This window comes from Callospermophilus lateralis, assembly GCF_048772815.1.
Source record: "Callospermophilus lateralis isolate mCalLat2 chromosome Y unlocalized genomic scaffold, mCalLat2.hap1 SUPER_Y_unloc_1, whole genome shotgun sequence".
Classification (NCBI taxonomy): domain Eukaryota; kingdom Metazoa; phylum Chordata; class Mammalia; order Rodentia; family Sciuridae; genus Callospermophilus; species Callospermophilus lateralis.
The window spans coordinates 652,559-660,458 of record NW_027510163.1 but is presented as its reverse complement, the minus strand read 5'-3'; the positions used below and the strand labels follow the sequence as shown (position 1 = coordinate 660,458).

The following is a 7,900-nucleotide window of genomic DNA, read 5'->3' as shown; positions in this document are numbered from 1 at the left end:
TTCATCTTAAATATCTGTACTATAAAATGCAGAGCATGAGATAGATGCATGTATAAGAAATATAACTAAAGTGTTTTCTTTTGAAAAACAATTAGAAGAAAATAGATACATATTAATTAAAAAATCAGACATATATGTCAATTATTTTATGAATTAAGGACTCTAGATTATCCAAATAACTGGAAAGATATGCATTCATAATAAAAATATAATTTACTGTTATATAGCCACAGAATTTTAAAGTGAGTCTCATTAAATCATGTGGCTCTTAAAAGTATTTGGGCCCATTTATTTTACTTTGGACTAGTAGTGCACTCATTCTATTTGTGATGTCATGTGATGTGGTTAAAAAAATTCTTGTGTATACATTTGTTTGTTTATTGTAATTACGTAGTCAGGAAAGAGAAGAAGGATTTCTTGGTCATCACAGAATCATTGTGAGAAAAGATCTCAGATGCTGGTTTTGATGTCTGAGTGGTGCAAAACGCATTCCCATGATCTCCAAAATTGTAAGAAGCCTATGTTTGTGACTTCTCATCAACGGAATATTGTTTAGTAATATTACCATGAAGAGCAAAAAGAAGCACTGTAAAGGAAGCTGTTGAGACACACACACACACACACACACACACACACACACACACAGTTATTTAGCTTCAGAGCGAGTCAGGCTTAGGGCTGTAACGGGGAAGCCTGTGGAGTCAGATTTTGCCTGAAAGTGATCACTTGTATTTCAGGTGCACATTCTTAAAAATGCAGGCTCCTTGAAGCTCCAGTAGCCAACCTGGGTGAAGCAGGAAGCACAGGTTAGTGGCTGGGAGGCGGGACCAGAAGCCCTGCCTGGGTGGCAGAGGAAGGACCAACTGGAAGCCCTGGAAAATGGGAAAGGTCTGATGAGGAAGCCAGGTTCCACCTCCCAGGCTCCCCTGTTTACCATGGTGATGGAACAGCCCAGAACTGGCTGTGGCTGCTGCAGCTGCCTGGGTCCCAAGGTCAGGGGTTAGCTCTCTCCTACTTAATGGGCTGTTTCCCTGTGTCTTCCCCTCACCCCTCGTGTTCTCCCATCTTTTACATTTTCTCTTTCCAGAGCGTGGGCACTTTAAAACAGTGATTTAAAGGCAGAGGCCAGCATTACGGTCCAACCCTAAGGCAGTCTGCTTTTGGCCCCCAGACTAGGTTGCTTAAGGGTCAAAAGCACAGCTAGGTGGTTCTAGTTAAGACCTTTTAGGGAGCAGGGGCTGGTTCTATGTCCTTCAGCTGAGTTAATTAAAGCTGTTCCAACCCCAATGGGACAAAAATGCAGGGATGAGGCTCAGTACAAATTGTTTGAGCACATTTGGAAAAACAGCAGAACACAATTTGCCTCTCTACCAGCAGAAAATGCCCTGTATCAAGTCGAACCATAAAAAATGTTTTCTTTTTCCTCTTACTCTCCAAACATTGACCCCTAGAATATAGATTCCAAAAAATCTTTATGTTGTGAGGGGGCAAAATTGCGATGTATGCACTCGAGGGGAGAAGAATGTCCACGCGCTTCTGCCTTTTCCAAAGCTTTATTCACTCAAGTTGTAAGGGTAAAATTTCTAAGCTGCTTCTAAGCTGCAAAGCCTGAGTTAAAGTGTAAAAGACCAGGCATTGTAAAGCTTCTAAGCTACAAGGCTTGGGTTAAAAAGTAAAAGACCAAGTATTGTTAAATTTCTCTGCTACCCCAAAAAACTGTAATTCCTATAGCTGTTAGGACAATACCCGAACTGCCCAGTAAATATTCCCATTGACTCCCTAGTTGTCTAATAACTTGGGACTCTGTGAAGCCTAGCACGTAGGCATTGCAGGACCTAAACCAATCAGTTTGAATGTGTACCCCGCTTAGGAGTGACCAATCACCCCTGCCCCATCTGTTCCCGCCAATGAATGTACTAATCATGTCTCAGACTTGTTGTTCAATTTTCCCGTGCCTCATGATGATTTGTTCTGATGTATGCAAAGGCCCCCACCCTTCCCAAAAAGTGTACTTAAGCTCTGCTTGACCTCTGCTCTGGGCTCTGGGCTCTGGGCTGCTCTCCCTTCTTGAGCGAGCCTGCCTGGAGCCTCAGCGCGCTGAATTGGATCCTCAATAAACTCCCTCCTGCTTATTGTATAAAGTCAGTCTCTTGGTGGTCTCTTCCTCCGACGCTTCACCGGAACCTTACAAAGTTACTCCATACAGTTTCACTCTATAGATTCTTAATCAAGAAAACACAATCCTTAATGCTGGGCACTGCAATAGACATAATCAATCCACAGAAAACAGTTCTAGATTCATTCTAAGCACTGCAAAACACACTTAATCAGGACAGGCTAGTGACAGACATTCCCTCTGCATGCTAAGCTCAAATGTCTTAAGTCCTAAGCTTTGAGTCCAGCAGATGCACACTCACTCAGACCTCGGTGATCAGGTCTGGAACCAAGGCAGACTTTTTCCTTAGTGTGGAACGGATGACCGGTTGAGGAGGGGGTCATAGGGAGGAGTTGGGGCTCTCACCAAGTTCCAGATGAGGCGGTAGAGTTTGAGAGCAGTGAGGATCATGCAGAGAATCAGGAATGATGAAAAGTGATGGGATGTCAGGTCCTCAGCAGGCTCTCCAGCTCTAGTGCATCCTTGTTTCAGCTGGCTGAATCCCTGTTCATCAGCTCTATCATTTATACTAAATTTGGGGCCTTTTGACTCCCCTTTCGATCCCTACCAGCCACCACTGGATTTCTCAGTGATGTCATTTACCCTGAGGTCAGAAACTTGTGGTCCTGTGGTCTCCACCCTGATCTTCTCCCTTTCCCTCTTATCAGGCAAGGACAGCCAGCCAGAGGCTTCACTCTATTAGAGTGAGCTAAAGTAACTTGTTTGAGGCCATACTGGAGGGATCTGTGGATGTGTCTGGTGAAACTGCAGGTTAAACTGAAGTTTTTAAAGTGGAGTTGCTTAGGCTCCGGCCTAGGGCCATCCTAGCACTTTACCTAATACTTTAAAATAAAAAAATACACAAAAACAATAAAAACTTTTCAGAAAAGCAATTTTCCCATAGAAGAGCACCGAACTTAGCAACATATCCCATGAATCACCTTCATAATTCTTTATATTTACTTATGGTTTCTAGAATGGCAAAAATAGTTTATGTTTATCTTTCTACAGACGAAAAATTCCCAGATCTTATGAGTCTAACATCACAACTTCTTCTTCGGTCTAATTCACTTACTTTCTACAATTCAACCCACCACACTCTGAAATCCTAAGTGCACTTAACTTCTGGAGAGAAATTCCAAACTCACTAAATTTCTAAAATTTACACTGAAGTTCAAGTACAGGACACCACTTGTCCCGACATAGGACTAAACCAGTCAGGGTCACTCCAGGTGAACTGGGCTGCATGACATTATCACACAGAGACAGAGAAATGTCTTTTTCTTTGGGTTCTTTGATGGCTTCCTCACCCAGCTCCCCTAAAGGAGGCAAGGCAGGCAAGAAAGAGAGAGAGCAGGTCTGGAGCCCCATTTTATTAAGGAGAAGCCATTCAAATGAGGATAGGGTCAAGATTCAGGGGGTGGAGTCTTCCTGATGTCTGCTGCCAGTAGATTGACATTCTGGAAGGCCACACCCATCTCATGTGCTGTGTGGGGATCAAGGGCAGAACAAGGGAAGTAGACACACAAGGGGAGGTTCCATGGAACATTCTATCCCAAAAGTGCAAAGAGTAGAATTCCAAAGGAACAGGTGGGTGTAACTCGACCCCACTGGGTGATGCCTACTCCTGGAGCCACACCTCATTATCTGAATGGGGGTGAGGCCCAATGTGTTCTGGGGCACAGCAGCTGTTCCATACTCCCCTACACAGGACTTAAAGGGACTCCCAACAGCAGAATTCACAGCTCAGGTTGGACTCCGGGGCCAGCTGCCCAGCGTGTGGTGGTCAGAGCACCCCAGGAGGCTGTCTCCTGAGCAGTCAGCACAAATGCAATCGCTTCTCTTGGGTAAAGCTGTGAAACCAACGTGAAGCAGTCAGTGTCCTGGTCCAGCAGTGCTCACTGGGTCCCACTGTCCCATGGTCTACAGAAGCAAAAATTGCTTCTTCCCCCCTATCCAAGCTCTGGGGTGGGCACGTCACAGGCTTTAAGTGGGTGTTATTTGAAATTGTCACCCTCAGACTCAGAGTCTGAGCCATGACCTAATGGAGCACAGCTCCATGACCATGGTTTACATCATGAGTTGGAAATTGTGATGTATTGGCAAAAATAATGGTGAATATATTGTCATAGAAATTGTCTCATTTCTCTGTTCTTTTTAGCTTGATTTCATGGGAGTTTTTTTTCATATTTCATCTGACAAGGGAGCAATATGGATGCTGGGTGAAGAGGGTGAGGGGCTCCCTTGGATTGAGGACCCAGGATGCTCCTCTGAGCATATCCCTGCATCCTCCAGGTGAAGTTTGATGTGCAGGGTACCTTTTGTCTGGGGTGTCTTTGGGTAAATTTCTCTCCACTGTGAGGAGAGGGTCCCGGGGTCAGGACTGTTGGGGGTCCCAGGAGCCTGGGTTTCCTATTGGGAGTCAGAAGCCTGAGCAGTCACCTCCACACAGGGGCCAGGAGCTTGGGATCCTGTCCCCATTGCTCAAGTGAGGAGAAGGACACGTTTCCCGCCACAGGGGTGGCTGAGGTCATGACACAGTGCCAGGCTCCCCAAGTTCCTCTCCTGCAGGGATGCTGCTGCTGCGGTTTTGCTTTGGTTTTTATTTCTCTCCTTTGCAAGTGGCACCTTGTATGGTCTCTGTTTCCGGAAATGTTGATATATTTTCACTTTTTACATGAGATTTGTGTGTATTTTATAGTAGTAAATGATAAAGTATCATAATGACAGCATAGATTTATGCATTCATGACATTCTAAATTTTTGATAAAGATTGAATATGTAGGATGGGGCTGTGGCTCCATGGTGGAGTGCTCACCTAACTTGCAGGAGCCACTAGGTTCGATTCTCAGCACCGCACAACTATGAAATAAAGACAAGTGTCCACCTAAAAAACTAAAAAAAAAATAAATATTTTTTAAAAGACTGAATATTTAGTTACATGTTTTGTCTTTTAGTTTATCAAATGCTTGCAAATCTCTAAGTTGTTTTATATACTGAACCAGATTTCTGTATGACTTGCCCTTGTACTTCAACCCCATGATGTTCAAGGATCAGCTGCACATGGTGTTTCCTAAATCCTATAAGGTGGTTGTTTGGGGTGTTCTTTGTACTTCTGAGGTTTTGACAGGAGCTCAGGAACTTGTGTAGCTGGAAGAAGCAAAGGATAGTTCTCAGCAGGTGTGTGTCCTCCTGTTCTGCAGTAACAATGAATCAGGGGTGGATAAGGGTGAAGATGGCAGTCACATTTCCTGGGTGCAGACCAGCTCTGCCCCTCCACGTGGGACATTCACTTCACACAAGTGTCTCCGTTTCCTTTCTATAACTTGGGAATAATAATAATAACCCCAGCAGAGCCTGCACAGCACAGATAGAGGTTATGTGAGTCAGTAAACAAGTCCTCACTGTGCTGCTTTAAGCCTGGCTAGGAGCCCACACTCCAGCAGCCCTTGCCGCTTCTGCTGTTGACACCTCTCCTCAGGTGCCATAGAGATCGATGGGACCAATGGCAGCTCCCAGGGCCTCTTTATCCTCCTGGGATTCTCCAGTTTCCCCAATGTGAAGAGGGTCCTCTTTGTGGTCCTCCTGGTAGCCCAACTGCTGACCCTGCTGGGCCACACTCCATCCTCCTGGTGTCGCAGCTGGACCCCACCTCCACATACCCGTGTACTCCTTACCCCCTTCGTACTTCCTGGACCTCAGATTCACCCCCAGCCCCATCCCCAACTGCTGCACAACCTACGTGTCCACAACAAGACCATCAGCTCTGCAGAGGCACAGTCCAGCTCTTCCTGTTCCTGGGCCTGGGTAGAGTGGAGGGACTGCTGCTGAGTGTCATGGCCTATGACAGGTTAGTGGCTATCTGGAAGCCCCTGCCCTACACTGTGATCATGATTTCCAGGCTGTGGTGCAGTCAATTTCTTGGTCATGTGTCAGTGACCCTATGGTTACACTGCTGTGTGCACAAGAAGAAGGATCACTTCCTGTGTGAGATACCTATCCTGATCCATGTGGCCTGTGTCAGCATGGTGGCTATTGAGGGCACTGTCCTTGTCCTGGATGTGGGCATCATGCTGTTTCCCGTGGTCTTCCTCTTTGTCTCCTGTGGTCACATCATCAGTGCTGTGCTCAGCATGCAGTCATCCTCAGGAAGACACAGTCTTCAACACCTCGTCCTGGGCTCCCTGTTCTTCGGGAACATCATCTTCAAGTACATGCAGCCAGGAGCCGCTCCTCCCGGGACCAGGGCAAGATCCTCATGCTCTTCTACAACCCCGTCACCCCCTCCTGAACCCCTCATCTCCACCCTCAGAAACAGGGAGGTGAGAAGGCTGATGCTGGGGAACAGAAAAGGGGACAAGGAGGGAGGGCCCAGGGAGTGACCAGCACACAGCTCTGGGGTCAGCTCCATAAGGGCCACTGCTGTCCTCTGAGCCGTGGGGCAGATGAGGTGTCTGCCTGCAGCTCTCAGCACCCTTGCAGGGCTGGCCTCTGGGCGCCTGATTAAGGCCAGCGCTGTGGGTTTTATAACAGCACAAGGCCTGTCCTCCACACCCGGATGTGCAGACCTGACCCCGCAGGCTCATGCCAGATCCACACTGGCAGCAGCCCCCAGGGTTCTGCTTCTGTAGCTTGCTGAGTTCACAGTGGTGCTCTCGGCGTTTTAGCTGGAACCTCCCAGCTCTCTCAGGGCTCTTGGTGTGAACCACTGTGTCTTCCTGGGTGGCGTCAAAGCTGAGTTCAGCATGGCTGGGTGTCTCCCTCCCATAGGCTCGCAAGGAAGCATGTTGTCTTTTTCTGCCCTTTGTTAGGAGACAGATAAATGAATGTGGTGGGAGCACAAGGTTAAGGAGTAACTATAAATGTGGCCCAGTGGGCAGACCACACATGCTCCATTTGCCAAAAAGTAATGTCTCTGCAGTGCCGCAGCCCGGCTGGCTGCAGCAAAATAACGGGGCGGGGGTGGGGGGAGGGCTGACGAACAACTTGTGTACATTGATACAGAAAGAGTAGGAGCCATTTATTGTAGGACAGGAGCGGTATTTATACATTCCACACAGCTTATCTAATTAACATAAACTAGATACAGCAGTCAACCAATCAGGAATCTCCACACTTAGGGCTCGCTGGCGTTACTTCACAAACCACTCCCTCTGGCATTTTCCCAGGCGCCATCCAGACATGTTTACAGACGCTAACAGTGCAGCCCTGCCTGGAGGAAGTGAACAGGGTCTGTCCCATACCCCAGCAAACCACCTGTTGTCTGCATGGAAATGCAGGTCGGAATTAGTATGGATGAGAGGAACCCAAGAGAGTATGAAGGGCCTGACTTTTGTGACCCCTTTGGCAGAGCAGATTCTGAAACATAAGGATGATTCCTCCTAACCATAAAACTTGTAGCAATGGATAGTTAAGAATGCAATTAGCACTGCTCAGCATGGGGCCCTGATGTCTTGGAAATGACCAGGCCACCAGACAGGCCCGAGCCATGGTCTCCAGAAACCCACTCCAAGAGGCCAGAGAGCCTTTGGAAGGTCTGTGGAAGATAAGAGATGAGGAACTCAGCCTGCCACCAACACAGCCCCGCCACAGCACCCTGCTGCTTGGTACCCACAGGCATTGGGTGCCCTGAAGGAGGGAAAGAAGGCAGTACAGGGGGTGGGCCCCAGGGGCCATCTGCAGAGCAAGTGCTGAAATCACTCAGTCACAGTTTATGGACAGAGTGAATAAGCCATGAAAGGAAAA

The 7,900-nt window shown here is 47.4% G+C and overlaps 1 pseudogene; it reads left to right on the top strand.

Annotated features, from left to right (window-relative positions):
• Positions 1–3,806: 3,806 nt before the first annotated feature.
• Positions 3,807–6,446, top strand: LOC143639913 (olfactory receptor 2W3-like; annotated as a pseudogene).
• The last annotated feature ends 1,454 nt before the right edge of the window (positions 6,447–7,900 follow it).